The sequence below is a fragment of the Anser cygnoides genome, chromosome 3, assembly GCF_040182565.1.
Source record: "Anser cygnoides isolate HZ-2024a breed goose chromosome 3, Taihu_goose_T2T_genome, whole genome shotgun sequence".
In the NCBI taxonomy this organism is placed as follows: Eukaryota; Metazoa; Chordata; class Aves; order Anseriformes; family Anatidae; genus Anser; species Anser cygnoides.
The window spans coordinates 2,035,846-2,051,587 of NC_089875.1; the positions used below are offsets into that span (position 1 = coordinate 2,035,846).

At 44.1% G+C, this 15,742-nt stretch overlaps 1 long non-coding RNA gene across 1 annotated transcript in view; it reads right to left on the reverse strand.

Annotated features, from left to right (window-relative positions):
• LOC106044706 (uncharacterized) overlaps positions 1–14,723 on the reverse strand; it is a 445,326-nt gene extending 430,603 nt beyond the window's left edge. The window contains exon 1 of the long non-coding RNA XR_010830788.1: positions 14,013–14,723. This is a non-coding gene — a long non-coding RNA (uncharacterized lncRNA). The remainder of the gene's footprint in view (positions 1–14,012) is intronic.
• Between the last annotated feature and the right edge of the window lie 1,019 nt (positions 14,724–15,742).

Sequence of the window (15,742 nt, forward strand, 5' to 3'; positions counted from 1 at the left end):
AAAAAGGTAAGTGGACAATAAGCATGTCAACTAAGTAAAGCCACCCCTCCTTTCAAAATAATAATAAATAGTTTGATCTGCTTCCAACTCCGATAAATAGCTTTCTCATTCTTATCCTGTCAACCAGACATATTGATCGTGAACCAATCTAGTAGGAGAATTCACCAAGAACCCCATTCAGAGCATGTAAGATATGCTGTCTCTTGCATAGAGCGCTAAGGAGAAATGAGCATTTTTATCTCTGAGCACATGTACTGCAAGAAAATGAAGTTTTGCGTTTATTCCCCAGGAAATATGGGAAACTCCATGTTTCTGTGCTGCATGCATAACATACCAGGTTTTCTGTATAACAGCTGGGTTTGGTACAGACCTTATTAAATACGACGCTGGCAGTCAACACGTGCTGCGTTCCCACATCAGCAGTAAATAGTGGCACAGAAGAAGCCTGCAAAATTGCATCCCCCTCCAATTCTCCCCTCCTTGTGGGCAATCCTGGGGACATCCACACAAACCAGCATTAACACCGGGAGAAGCCAAAGGAAGGTGACATGTTTATTGCTTTACCCTTAAGCTTATTCCAACTACTTGTTTTTAGGAGGTAAAAGCAGAGAAATTCCCCCCCTTATCTGCTCTCCTCGCTCTTCTGTCTAAAGCACTGCATGACCAGCTGGTAGAGAAGTCCCAAGTGAGCACGATGATTCCTTGCTGGATCAGATCTTCAACATCCCATTAGAGCAGACAGCCAGCACCTTCTCTGCCTTGAGTATGACCCTGCCAGAGGGTCCTATGCACCCAACGCATCAAGGTAGTTTGCAATACCTCCTCTGTGGCAGGAGCACAGCACATCACGGAGTGGGTAGAAGTGTGGTGCTGGGGCCTCAGCACTTGTGCGGGTCCTTTAACCAGCTGGAACCTATTTCACAAGTGCCTACAGAAGTTCCCAGAGCTGATGGGAAGCCAGTGCCATTATAAGCACACAGGTCAAACCTGCAAACCAAGCTGGTGATTTTTCATTTCATCTCAGCTTTACTGCACTGTGATTTATTACGATCTATTTTTTCCTTCTTCTGCCGGAGCTAGAGTCGGTCACCTGAAGCACGGGGATCACCCGACCACGGATGTTGGCCCTGGGGAACAGAACTGAGACAAGCCCACTTACGTTTGGGGAAAAAACAGTTTCATAAATGTAAAACACACACGAGGCAGAAGTGTGATCACACTTTTTCCATGTAAATAATGTCATACTTGTGAGGAGGGGGCCCTCAGTGATATTTCATGAATGGGCTCATTATGTTGCACCTGACCTACAGACATTTCAATTGCGTTTTTATTTTATTATTTTTCTTACTTACTTTTGCCTAATGAGTTGCTTATAATCAAATGCTTTATGATGCTAAATCTCATTAAAACACTTCATTCTGCAGGGGTGTAACATAAGTTTTAATCAATCTATAGGTGTTTGTACAGGAAGATCCCTCTGTGATATTTAAACATCAAGCAATGCCCCGAGTAGGGGAGAAGGGAGCTATCTGCAGGTATTTGCAGAGCCCCACATGGCCAGAGTCTTCAGAATAATTTAGGCTTTCCTTTTATCATCATCATCTCTTTACAAGTAGAAAAGCAAGAGCTGCGTTCGCAGGAGTGGGCCAGACTCCAGATGGAGGCCCTGTGGAAGAATTTGCACAGAGTCTAGGTTAGCTCAGATTCACGTTGGCCTCCAAGAAAAACATTCGGGAGAAACATTAAATCCTCTGAGGGGAAATATTAACAGATAGTCATGAATGGAAACTGATTATTAATTATTTTTTCTCTCTCTTTCTCTCAGTTTTATATTTTTAGTTTAAAATGTCATGTAAAGCCTGACTTTGATAAAAATGGCAGGAAATGTTCCTTGCTCAATTAAATTACCACAAAGACCAGCTTAACATCTGCTTGGCAAACCCTTCATAAATGCATGGCATTAATATTTAATAAAAATATCTATAGCTTTGGTTGGTACTGGAGACATTTCACACTTTGCTCACACATGGTGTTTCATATAATTATTCTCTAAAGGCTGTCACTTTAGTCCTTTAGCAAAAGGAAAGTTCCAAGGATGATTAAGTACATAAAGTGCATCTCCTAGGACATACTCTTCCTCCCAGAGGTCATTCCTCTTGACTCTTACATAAAAGGGAGAAGCACAGAAAGGAGAAAGGGGAGCCAGACTGGAGGAAAATAAGATAGATCTCAATAATTTCACCAGTATGATTTGAGTAAGTCAGTGTTGGTAGGTTTAAATGATTCTCTACAAAAGCAGAAAGCACTCATATGTAGGAAAAAAACACAATGTGATTCCTTACCACTGTTCAGTCAAAACATAACATACTCAGAGAGCTGCACCCAAAACCTGATTACTTATCAGCTTCATTTACATGAAGTATCATACACTGATGCATGCAAGACCACCATGCATCTGCCACACCACCTCAAAGCTACCCAAATCCTCTCAACTCCTTAGCTTCCAGCAGCCAAAAGCTGCAAAGTGTCCAACAATAAGAGCCTGCAAGACTTCCCAACCGCAGAGGCTACCCTGTGGCAAGGTCAGACTAAATCAAGACACTCAAAAGTGGGTGAGAAAATAGCAGCATTACCAGCACAGCTCAGTCCCCGCTTCTGGGATCGGAGCGCAGAAACAAACCCAGGCAGCCCCACCGCAGGGAGGCAGCAGCCAGCACTTCAGTGCACCAGAATATCCACACAAAGCCAACCTGCAACAAAGGGCAGCACAGGAGCCACATCAAGGATGAACAGAGGAGAAATGACACTGGACAGTAAGGCAAGCATTAGCCATCTGGTTTCAGGGTAACATTGAGGCCCACACAGTCCCAGGAGAAGACTGCACCATCTTCTTGCCCAGCAGCTGTATATAAATCCTACTGTGTTGTTCTCCATCTCCACCACCCCATTATAACTCTTGACACAGATGGTCACTCCACTAAATAACCCTAGATGATATACAAAGCAGACATCAGTATTGTGTTGAAAGCTGTTTGTATATTTGATATTCATAAGAGTTCTGGGAGGAAAAAAAAAAAAAAATCTACACAAAGCTTCCCCCCATGATCTTGGATATCTTGGGCACTGCCTGAAGATATCTCAACAGATCTGTGGTGTCTTATAGAAGTTTTCCAGCAATGAAAATAAAAACAAGCAGCTATATTTAAAACAAACAAAGATACACAGAACATCCCCTGTCTTGGTAGATTTCCTTCAAGGTGAGCTTTATTAACTAGTAGCTGCAAAATAATAATAATAAAAAGACAGCAGCCAATCACTCCCAGCAACAAAGTCTGAAATTGTAGCCAACTCAGTGCATTTCAGTGTTTGGCCAACACTCATTATTCTAAGACTAAAATCTCTGTGGAGGAAACGAGCACCCCTCGTACAGCAGGCTTTGCCCTGGGAGAGGACAAACTGCCCTGCATGCTGAAGGGGTACAACTGAATTCACATTCATCTTGTCCGGATGCTCAAGAGCATTTGGTAGAATACTCTAAAAAAAAAAAATCAGTGACTAATGAAATTAGGCTGGTGTCCATGGGCTTCCATTGCAGGACTGACAGAGATATAGATCAACCTTGCAAAAGGTTAAAGGGTGAAGACCTATTAAGGTACTGTCCAGGCTGTACTCATTACTGTTCTGTAACTACCTAATGGTACAGCAGAATCCCGTACGTACAGTAATCTACAGACATTATTCAGGAAGTTTGCATGAAGCATCTCCAGCTATTAACACTCCTCATCTCTTGCCAGAAAATGGGAAAGAAAAGAATTTCCTTACATACTTGGAAAGGGATAAGCCTCATCTTAAGTCAAGCGCTGCATTCTGCCTTCTAAAGAAGAAAGATTTTTTTTTTCCTGTGAATGGGAAAGATTTTCTATCAGGTGGCTCAAGGAAGTATAACTAACCAGAAGTGATGGGATGAAACTGAGCACAAGAGGGCGGGGGGAGAGATGGATATCTGGAAACATTTAGCAAAAGTAGGTATATTAGGCAGTGGAATAATCTCCCAAGGGAAATGGCTGAGCCCTATTGATCGAGTCTTTCTGAAATTACCTAGACAAAGAATGAAGAGAGAATTACAGCATGGTAGAGTCCCGCATCTGCGAGGAGCACAAGAGATGGTTTTCAGTAAGCCTCTTCCACCTCTCATTTCCGTGGCCCCCTATTTTGCCGAGTTCTCCGTTGATGGAAGTGAGTTCTGCCTGACAGTTTGTGGTTGGAGAAGGGCAGCCCAACAAAGCCCCCCGAGCCCCAACATGAAGTGCTCTGGCAGCCTGAAAGACTGAGCGCTCTCTCCGCCGGGTTGCCCAAAGAGGGGTACAGACTGCAAGGCAAAAAACGGATTTCAACGAGCAAGCACAATCTTTGCTATGAGTAAAGAGTCAAGAAGTTGAGACTGAGTTCAAAGAACAATGTGAAAGAATAATGTATTTTAAAGTGTTTGTGTCCCCTTTGAGTGACTCAGTTGTTTATTACCAAGTATGGACTTTACTGCCCCATAAGAAAGGCTACAGGGGAATTCAGAACTCAAAACCCATTAAAAAGGCTTATCAGATTGGAGCTTACCCTGAGGATCTGTGTAATTACAAAAACATTGCCATAAAACCCAACGAGGAGTAATAGAAAACTTAGATAAGCTGTAATGGCATAAAAGTTACAGGCTACATCCTTGACCCAAACAGATCAACACAGCTTTCTCCAGTCAGTGGAACCACAAGGATTTGTATCACTGAAAATCTGACCCTGGCTCGGGAGCCAATTCTGTCAATGCTACAGCCTTCACGAGCTGAGCATAATCAAAGCTGTCCTCAGCATGCTTCTTAGTACTGCCTTTATAAAATATGTGTGTGTGTGTATAAATAATAGTAAAACAGATAACAATTGCTCAAAACAAAGTTATGAATTCTGCTGTTTACTTTTTCATGGGATGTGCAGTTCAAGATTTATGCTCGATTCTTTTATTTCTTCACAGTTATCTGTCAAGGCCTGACACCAAATGCATAATTAGTTACACAAACCTTTGGGCCTGATTCAGTACGATCACTCTCGTCTTAGTTGTCACCGCTTTATGGCACTGAACAGCCTAATCCTTGGTTAGTATTACATACAGATGAACGAAGAAAAGATGTTAACAAACATCAAAAGTACTGGAGATGTACCCTAAACCCACCTTCCTTCCTAAAAAGGAGTTTGTCATGGTAAAACAAACACACAAAAAAAACAACAACTTTAATAAAAGTTAGGATCACTGAGTTATAGGACTAGTAGCGCATTCAGGTGCACTAATTTTGTTCACAATTTCTCTAGAGACCCTTCAACAGGGAGGCAACTTCCAATATTTACCATTCCTTAAAATGGCATTTTCTAAAGCTAAGTGCCCTGCTCAGCCTTATGGCTATTTTTCACTCAGCCTTTCTGCTTCCCCTACTGCATTTCCAGTGTTTTGCATATGGCTACATCAAAGCTAAGCATAAATAAAAGTTAACGTCCAAAGAGCTATTACATCCTATAACAGCACGCTTGTAAAGTGCATGTAAATAAAAAGTGACCTTTTATTTAAAGCTTATGATTTTGGCTCTGCAGCTTACAGATAAATACAAAAAGATTCTCAACCAAGCTGCATTGGAACAGAAATAAGTAGGAAAATGTACACAAGCAGGGCTGCAATTTCTGCAGACAGCCTCAGGCATGCATGCAGGAGAGGACTGGCAGAGATCCGTGTGGGCAAGGTGCAGACTTTCTCCTTCACCCTTCACCCCACTGACCAAACCAAAATCCGTTTCTTCCTTGCCTGGCGGGGAGCAGGGCTGGCCCACAGCTTTCCAGCAGCTGTAATAAAATTAGGCTTAGATCCACAACTGTTACTGCAAAGCCTGGCATACCTCATTTGCTCAAGGCAGTTGTTTTGGTGCTTTAAATGAGCATTCTCTGCTTCAAAGTTGCCTCAAAGCTGTTGTGTTCCCCAGGGATAAGGGTGCTACTTTTCCAAACACAGGGTCAGTTTGAGCAAAGCAAATTGTGAGGGACTCCACAATTCTGTGTTTTGCAACTCAGCTCATTCTCTATCTGTCCACACCAATTACTCAAAGTTTGGCCTTACCTGCTCCAAACTCATCTAAGTCACTCTACACTATTTTTCAGATGTGTCTGGCACCAACCAAAAAAAAAAATTTACTCAAGAGGGGCTGCCAGCTCTAGGGAGGGTAAAAACCACAGCATTTTTGTGTTAACTTAGCTTTGCATTTAGCCCTTCTTAGATATGTGAATCAGTCACTCTCTACATCACTGTCAAAACACCACGTGCCACTGGCAGCTCCAGCCGTGTTCGCACCATTTTCAGACCTTCAGCGGAGCCCAGGAAAGTGACATGCAACATAGCACGCTCTGCTGGACATCCCTCCCACAAATGTTTCCCCCAGTGTTCTGTCCCCCTAAACGTGGTAACGTTCTAATGATGTTATTGCTTCCTCACCTTTCCCCTCTGGCAGATTTTCAGTGTCTGACAACGTGCTGTTCTGCGAGACCTCCCCAGAGGAAGAAGTGCACCCTATTCTTATTCTCGTCAAAGTATTAAGGTATCAGCAATGACATCTTTTGTAGGACATTCCCCGTTAAGGTACTTAATGTTCACATTTTCAGTGAAATGATCAGACAGTAAGTCCAATATCAGCAGCATCTCCTCCTCAAGACTGCTGGTTGATTCCCCAGGATAACGTTAATGTAATTCTTTTGCTAATTAGAAGCCACAGCACATCAAGAAACGGACTAATGCGTTCCTGGTTCATAAAACACACAACAAATTCCTAATGCACTGTGATGTAAAAAGGCAAGTCACAGAAAGCTGACAAAGATGAAAGCAAGAAGAGATAGAAGCTAGTTTTCACTCCAGAATTTTCCTCAGGGAGGGGAAAACTGAATTTTACCACACAGAGCGCAACAGCTAAAATCCACACCACCCTGCCAAGAAAAAGTAACACAGCCACCTGGTAGACGGGACATGAGGTCCCTGTGGTCCTGGTCCCTGTGACGTTATTGCTTCTGCGCACTCCCACTGGTGGGACAGTCCTGGCAGCGTGACAGAGGAGGCAGACAGAGGGGCTACCCATGGCCAAGGGCCTCGCCAGGTCTCACAGTCTCCCTGGAGGACGTCATCTACAGCAACAGCTGTTGGCATCGCTGTCCCACTGCCCTGGAGACCTGTAGTGCTGAGCGGGCCTGGTGCCAGCCCTGGCTGTGCAAACTGCGAGGACCCAACACAACCACCACCCGTAACATCAGCACTGACGCGACGTGTCAAACACGCGTCTGTCCTGCAACGCCCCGTTGTGCTAACAGCGAGACACCCGGTGACTTGGAGCACAGGGCCTTCAGTCCCAAGAGCACTTGTTTTTTAGGTTTAGCACCACACATGGATTGAGTTGTGTAAAGCTTATTTTGGAAATAAAAGAGGGATGTAGCTACAGGGCCCTTGGACAATCAGCCCTTTATAAAGGGAAGGAGCTCACCTATAGATATTCAACTGTTAGGAAATGCTGGAGGAACTGCACTTCAGAGTCCTAGCTGTCAATACAACTTTGGAAGAAACCCTTGATTTCCTGCTCTTCCTGCCAACGAGAGGAAGACAAAGAAGTCTCTATCAAGACCTGAGGCAGCCAGGCTTACCAACAAGGTGCAGTAAAGCTGCAGCAGAGCAGCAAGGTGCCAGCGACACTCCTGCCTCTTTTGCCACAGCTCTTGCTGCAGAACCTGACCCAGAGAAATGAAGAGCTGCAAGCAGCAACGTGTGACATCCCAGGGGCACAGGGGACGTCAGCAGGGAGAGGCACCCTATAAAATCTCCTAACATGTAGCAGCAGAGCATGCTGAAAGGATAAAGCCAGGGCTGTCTGGGGCATCGTGCTTCTGTTTTCTAATGGTTATGGATTCCACAGAAATGCTAATGTTTACACTAAAGGCCCTCTCAGCAATATTCTGCAGCCTGAAAAACTCTTTATTTTCAGTTGTTTAATTAGTTAACGAGGTTGGGGAGAAGTCCATCTTAGGGATCGTTAGTTAAGACTTCAAAACGTGGAGATTGAAGACAATTACTGTCTGAGGGAGTAGCAGAACTTCCCCACTTGTTGGCCAAATGCATAATTACACCAAGCACAAGAGCTGCACCAGCATTTGTGGGACTCAAAGTCCAGTCCTGGACCAAGCAGGGTGCAAAAGTTCCTCAATTAAAGAAATTGTGAGGTGCACAGAACATTTGCGGTTTTAAACTATATTATGTTCAGCTAAAAGACAAATTGAAACATTAATATTGATTCTTCAAAGAATATTAATTAGGTGCTTCAGGCCTCTTAAAAAGTTAGAGGCTGTCTCTTTCAAATCTTTAACTTCTGCTGACTCTAATTAAGGCATTGTTTGCAACTTACTAAATTCCACTGAAATGGCGAGTCCTGCTCCTGAGAGGGAACAATTATTATAGACTATTGCCGTTTTCTTGCTCCTGTGCTACCAACAGTGTCACGTATATCCTTTTCATTTCCAGCGCCATAGCTACAGGCCAAAATCTAGGGTGAACATTTTTACAAGTCTGAATGACATGGGAGTCCCTCCAGTAGGTATTAGTGCAAACTTATTAACAAGGAAAAGAGCCTGATGGTTGTAAAGTAAGAGGAGATAAAGTCACCAGATCTATAGGGGAGAAAAAAGATGAAAGGCATACTTGCTGGTTTAATGGACTGATATAGGGTCTGCCTTGCAATGATTTGGAGGTTCCTTAAGTAGAGACAAACATGAGCATGGCACAGCAGAACCCATTTAGAAGGAAGAGTGAAGAACTGCCAGAGCAGAATTGGTGAGCCTGTGGTTGTCGTGTAGAAAATGAAGAAAGAGGCAGATGCCCAGCCTATCCCCGAGCAGCCGGTACCCCTCCCATCCCAGGGAAGTGGTGGCGTCACCGTACCTGGGGGGTGTTCAAGGAAAGGTTGGACGTGGTGCATAGGGACGTGGTTTAGTGGGTGACATCGGTAGCAGGGTCATGGTTGGACCAGATGATCTTGAAGGTCTTTTCCAACCCTAATGATTCTGTGTTACAGTGATCAGAGGCTAAAGCCTGAGCTGGAAAACATCATGTGGAATGTGTGGAACAAGGTAGATAAGGCTGCAGTTTGCCAGGTCCTGCATTTTTGCCACCTAACCTTACCCATAAAAGTGGCCTAGAAGAAAGCTGGAGAGGGACTCTATCAGGGGGTGTAGCCATGGAACCAGGAATAATGGCTTTGAACAAATGGAGGGGAGATTTAGATTAGATATGACGTGAGGAAGAAATTCTTCACTCGGAGCACAAAGCATACACGGGAGTTAGGGCTGAAGATGCACCCTGCTTCTGTTCTTTTCTGTTCTTGTAAATAATAGAATGAAATTACCTAAAAAAGAATAGAATGAAGTCACCTAAAAAAAACAGTGTTAAAAATAAACCCAGGGAAAAAAAGGATGGGAGGTGCAGGGCAGTCCCTGTGGCCGAGGGGCAGCCTTTCTCTCTGGCAAGCCAAAAGGCATGCGGGAGCCAGCCCCAGAAAAGTGGCCCTCAGCCCCCCCAGCCCTCCTCCTTGTCCACGTGAGTGCATCTTCCAGGCCAGTCCCAACACAGCCACCTTTGGCCGCTCCACCACAGAGGCTTGCTGAGGTCACCGTGGCCACCACTGCCCCGCCATTGCTGCGGGCCCTATAAAACAGGCCCCCTGCAGGTGGCCCACCATTCGCTGAGCATCTCGGCCCTCTGACTGCCGGCCTGTGCGGCAGGAGGAAGACTAGAAGAGCAAGGCGAGCAGCAGGCCTCCTTGGTGTGCGAGGACAGCAATGCCGTCTGGTGAAGCACCAAGAAGGAATGCACCTGAGCAGAAGGAGATGTGTCGTGGGCGGAGGGATAGCGCCGGTGGCACAAGAGACACCAGTGCCCAGGGGACTTCTGGCGCCCAGCCCACAGACAGATACAGGCAATACCATTGGCACCGCAACAATGCGGGGAACAGGCCGGCCCCTCAAACACCCAGCAACAGGGGGCCTGGGCCTTACCATAGGAGCAACGGTGATGTGGGGCGAAGGCGGGAGCATCGGGCAGACAGCCGCGGGGAGCAGAGGCATGCCAATAGTCCAGAGCACAGCGCAGGACCCAGTAATGGCCATAAGCCAGAGGGCAGCGTCAGACCCATGCATCAAGATCAACCTGACAGTGGCATAGGACCAAGGCGTGGGACTGGACGACCCCCTCGTTCGGCACCCTGGCCCGAGAACGTTCCGGACAGAAGGCATCCCGTTTGGGCAGTCCTGGGCAAAGACTGGCTTAGCCTTCTGCCCAACACCATGGAGCTGGATCCACCAGATGTGGAGGAACAGATGGAAGTGGATCCACCTCGGCCAGAACATACCTGGGACTACTGCGGCATGTCTTTGTGCTCTGCCATCCAAGAGCACCAGCAGCATTGCAGGAGTGTCTGGTGAGCCCCCTACTCATTGCTCAGGCTCCATCGCAAGCATTAGCTTGGAGCCACCCAACATCACGGACATCCCGCAGGCTTACCTGCAAGATGTCCTGGCAATAAACAACTCTTGCCAATTCTCAGGGGTTGTGTGAGTGCTTCTTTTTTTTGTTTTGTTCTGTTTGGGGGGGAGGGGGGAGGCGGGGAAATGGGTTAAAGTTGCACCAGGGGAGGTTTAGGTTGGATATTAGGAAGAACTTCTTTACTGAAAGGGTTGTTAGGCACTGGAATGGGCTGCCCAGGGAAGTGGTTGAGTCACCATCCTTGGAGGTCTTTAAAAGACATTTAGATGTAGAGCTTAGTGATATGGTTTAGTGAAGGACTTGTTAGTGTTAGGTCAGAGGTTGGACTCGGAGATCTTGGAGGTCTCTTCCAACCTAGGTGATTCTGTAATTGTTTGTGACTTCCCTCATCCAAATCCATGGAGTAGTTCCATAAGGGTTGTCAACACCATGCATAAGTGAGCGGATCTGATGAGTAGGTTGTTTTCTCATAATGACCCTGAACAGGCTGTAAAGGTGTTGAACCACTATAATGCATGCAACATGCCTAAGAGTCAGGCATGATTTTAACAGTACATGTTACATTTCCCTACTGGACATGACTCAGGTGAGAAAGTTCAGATTTAATTAAGCTCTGAGCTGAGTCTCTCTTGATAATTAAACTAATAGAAGTAAAAAAAAAATAAAACAAAAAAGCTGCTTGCCATGTCTGTCATCCACCTGGAGCAATTTGTCCATTATGGCCGTATGGCCACGTGTCAGTTTTTTGAAGAGGCATGGAAGGTAAGGCAGAGAGGTGAGTCAGTCCAAAACACGACGGCAAGCCATTCAAACGCAAGGTATGTCTGTGTAGATGGTTACTTCATTCTCAGATCTGTGTAGAGTTTATGCTGCAGGCCAGGCTGTTTATACCTGTAGCACTTTTTAATTATTAACTTTTTATAAACTATTTATGGGCAGAAATTTAAATTAAAGTACAAATCTAAACCCCACTACAGGAAGAAATGGAGTGTTCCAGGAGAACAGTTACTTTAAGAGTTTAATATGAACCTGCAGTTTCTCTGAAGCAGCTACTTTTAATACAGTCTGTACTTCCACCAACACACCCCACTGGTTTGCTTTTGCTACTATCAGCTACAGACACTCAATAGCATGTACAGAATCACAAAGCCGCTTGTACAAACAGACTCACACAGGTAGGTCTCTTGAGAGGATGTACGTATGAACCACATACTGTACAGAGGACAAAGCACAAAGCAGGAGTTAACTAAACTATGCTACTGTAAGGGCTGGGTAAGTAGGAGTGGTACTCAGCCAAAAACTCCAGTGAAAACACAATGAAACTCAGCTGGAAACAGACCCAAGAAAAAGAAGAAAGTGACTGGGGAAGAAAAATACTCACAGAGCAGTTTGAAAAAAGCACTGCTAACATCAGGGTTCTTGAACAGCAGAGCTGTAATAAGACTCAACAATGGGATTTCATTCAATTTCTCATTTTCCCAAAACAGAGCCGATGGGGGAATTAGGCTTTTGTCTAAGCCAGAATACAGAACTATTGCAATGAAGGTCAAAGAAGAACTAACAACCGTTTTGACACCTCTGGTTTCCTAAAGTGAGCTTAAAGAGTAGACTTTTACATGAATTTCAGCATGCTGTCTTTTCAAAGCCTCACTCTTATTTTGCAACCTGAGCTCTACATCTCACCATGAGCCTCTCGTCAAAAACTTGAAGATTTTCCAGCCTACCATTCACCCACTCCAACTAAGATGCATGCCACACAGAGTCGAGGCAGGGTTTTAAACTTCACAGGGGAAAACATTTCTAAAATAACGCTCGTATTAACCTCCTTTTTGTCTCTTTCTCTCTCAGTTCTATTCTGCATAGCTTAGAGAGACTCAAACTTCTCCCAGCTTTCTTATCTCCTTACCTGCAACTGAGGCCCCTGCTGTTTCTCTATTCCAATTCCTGGATTTCCTTTCTGACCTGTGATGTCATTTCTTGTGCTACCAGTTCTTCCCAGAAAGCTGCTTCCTTAATAAAGTGACTAAGAGACACACCTTTATGGTGCTGAAACAAAAGTGTAAATACAGTTTCTCAGGATTTTAGTTGTTTCCCCTCACCCTCCAGGTTTCAGGAACCTTTCAAGAAGATATCTCCTTGCAGACAGCAGAGGAAACAGCAAAGTAGTAAAATGGCAGCTCGTTATACTTGAGGAGATGAGAAGATGTAACAACTGCTACATTGCAAGGTTTTCTTAGCATTGTATTAAAGATCTGGAGAAACAAAGGTGTTTCTTGATTTTTCAACACCATCAGAAAAAACCCTCTGCGGTACTTACAGTAAGAAATGGGATTGCTAAACCAAAACCAAGTTTATTTGGAGGCAAGATCAACCAGCCTTGCTTGCACTGAAGTATCCTTTGGCTACAAAGGTACTGAAGTAATCAGGCTATTTGCAAAGGGAATTCTTACTCAAAATTAAAACTGGAAGTAAATTCAGCCCTTTAAGTGGATGGTTTTTTTGTTTGTTTGTTTTTGTTTTTTTTCCTCCATGTGACTTTTTCTGTAGATGCTTGGTACTCTTGTTTTGTTCTCTGGATCAAAATGTGATAATCAGAAAGATCAGTTGCCCTGAACAGGCTTCCACTTTGGTTTTGGAACACTTGCCAAACTTACCTTAAGTCAGAAGGCAGATTTTTTTTCCCTGCACTTTGACTGTCAGACCCAGTTCTCTTGAAAAGTTTTAATTACAATAGTTTTGTTCACTAATAACCATGGTTTTAAACAAACAAGACTTGATCTGTCCCCACAACTGAGCTGTGATTAAGTAGAACACACTTCATTTCCTATTACAGCAAACTGCATCACCCCAAGCACAGCACAGCAGAAACTGAATGACCTATTTAGCTGAAGTTTCAGGTAATCTATAATACAGAAACAGAAAATCCTGTTTACATTTTAACAACGTCATTATACTTTCAACGGCATTTGAGTCTGGGCATTTAGATCAGCACAGTGAGCTAATTAGGTAGTATGAGTAGCTACACCTACAGAGAAAATGTTACAGGATTTGGGATAAAACCTATTAAAATTACTGCCATCCTCCCAGAGTTTTCATTCAATTCTGGATGAAGTGTTTTGTCTTCCACAGAGCAAACCACAGTTCTTTTACAAAACACACTTTTGCATTTTTCAGAAGACTATTTCTCCAACAAGCTGTCAGGTAGTGCTGCGTGAATCATTTATTTTCAATTTGGCAACTGAATGAAAAGTAAAGTAAAAAAAGAAAAACCCTTCAGTTCAGGCTGAATTGAATTTGAATGGATTTAACTTTTATCTCACTGAGCCAACAAAACCAGACTTCCGAAAAACCCACACCATTTCACTTGACATTTCCCTTGAAGAAATGAAAGCAGGGCATAAAGAAGATCCAGACTCACCAGGGATGATTGTTCTTCTTTTGCAGCCCAGGACAACTAGCGAGGTGGCACCAGGTTGGGGTCACAGCCTCACTTTCACCCACGGAGATTTCAGCCCATCTCTCACTTCTCCATCTGCATCATAATAAAACAGAGAAAGGTAGAAAGATTATCCTCACTGTCCTCAAATGACATTATTAATGACAATAGTATAACATCAAAATTTAAATAGATCACAGAGAAGGACCTAAAAACAGGCCCCTCTACATACCTACCCTCAGCACACCCAGAGATATCCTTCTCTCTCTCTAGAAAAGCAAATCTCCTTTTTTTAAATATAGATGGAACTTCCCCAAGAAAGAGACCCAGGCCAAACAAAACCCCCAGCACAGTGTGAGCCTCCTAATTGCACTAAGGGGCCTTAACTGCCCTGGTGGGCCTCACCTGTGACTAGTAACCACCTGGCCCTGCTAGGGATGGACTGAGTGCATCTCTTCCCCTGGCCCTGCCCCATCGCTGTGTCCCATCTCACTGGCACCGGCCCCAGCCAGGTGCCCTGGGACTGAGCCCCACAGCTTTCCCCCAGCCAAGTGCCACGTGGAGTGACCCCACAGCTCCTCCCAGCCATGGGGCCATCCCCACAGCTCCAGGTCCTGCAGACCCTGCAGGATAGTACGGCCCAGGATGGCAGAGAAAAGAGTGCTTGATGCTATCGTGGAAAATTAAGTTATCTCATGCCAGAAATTGAAAAAAAAAAAAAAAAAAAAACAAAGAAGAAAAATAAAAGCCATGCTATTTTAAGTCTTCCACTCTACGGAGATTATATTCAGCAAGGTGCCTCTCTACAATTTGATTAGAAAAGTTTAAAAGGTCACAACAGACTGCAGAGTATTTGCAAACTGGAAACAAGCCGACTTTCAGAGCAAGGGCTAGAAATACCTTGTCGAAGCAGCCAGTCTTTCTTGCACCTAAGACATCAGAAACTATGGGCTGACGCATGGAGTTTTATGTCTGCAAAGCATTTTCTGAGCTAGCATAATTATATTTGAAGTTGCAGCATGATATAAACTGCTTTTAAGCCCCATAAAAAGCTTGTGGTGGTCTGCACAACAAATCTCTCTAGTGCTATAAGCCAGGTATTAGTCAAGAAAAAATGTTTTGTTTTAACCTTTCCCATCGAAGACTCAGAAATTTAATCAAAGTCACCCACTTTTTTCCATATGTATTTTTAATGTCGAGGACACATCACATGTCACGGGAAAAAATTTGCTGTCACAAATTTCAACTCGTTCTGGTTAAGAGCTATTTCTCTAGGAACAAGGGCCCCAACAGTGCTGAAAAAATACCTAAATATAGCCATGTGCAATAGTGAAATTTGCTCCTATTACTTCAGACTCCTGGGATCAAGACACCAGGTTAGTCATAAATGCTCTCTGACATTAAGTTTTCCAAAGACACCAAAGCTTTGACTACTAAACTATGAATTTATGAAGACCAGAAAACCCCAGCAGACAACACCAAATCTTTAGGTGAACGGAGGCAGTTCCTGTGATATCATTTTATTAGCCCCTGACTACTTTACAGCTCAGTTAGCAATGAGCATCCAAACTGAGGGAGCATCTCCACATTGGAAGGGATTTTGTCAAGAACTGTGTGAGCAATACAAAAAAGAAACATAGATTACACAAAGCTAAGTATGATAAACCAAATTATTCCACATCTTTCTGCAAATTTTCTTACTCAAAGACGAG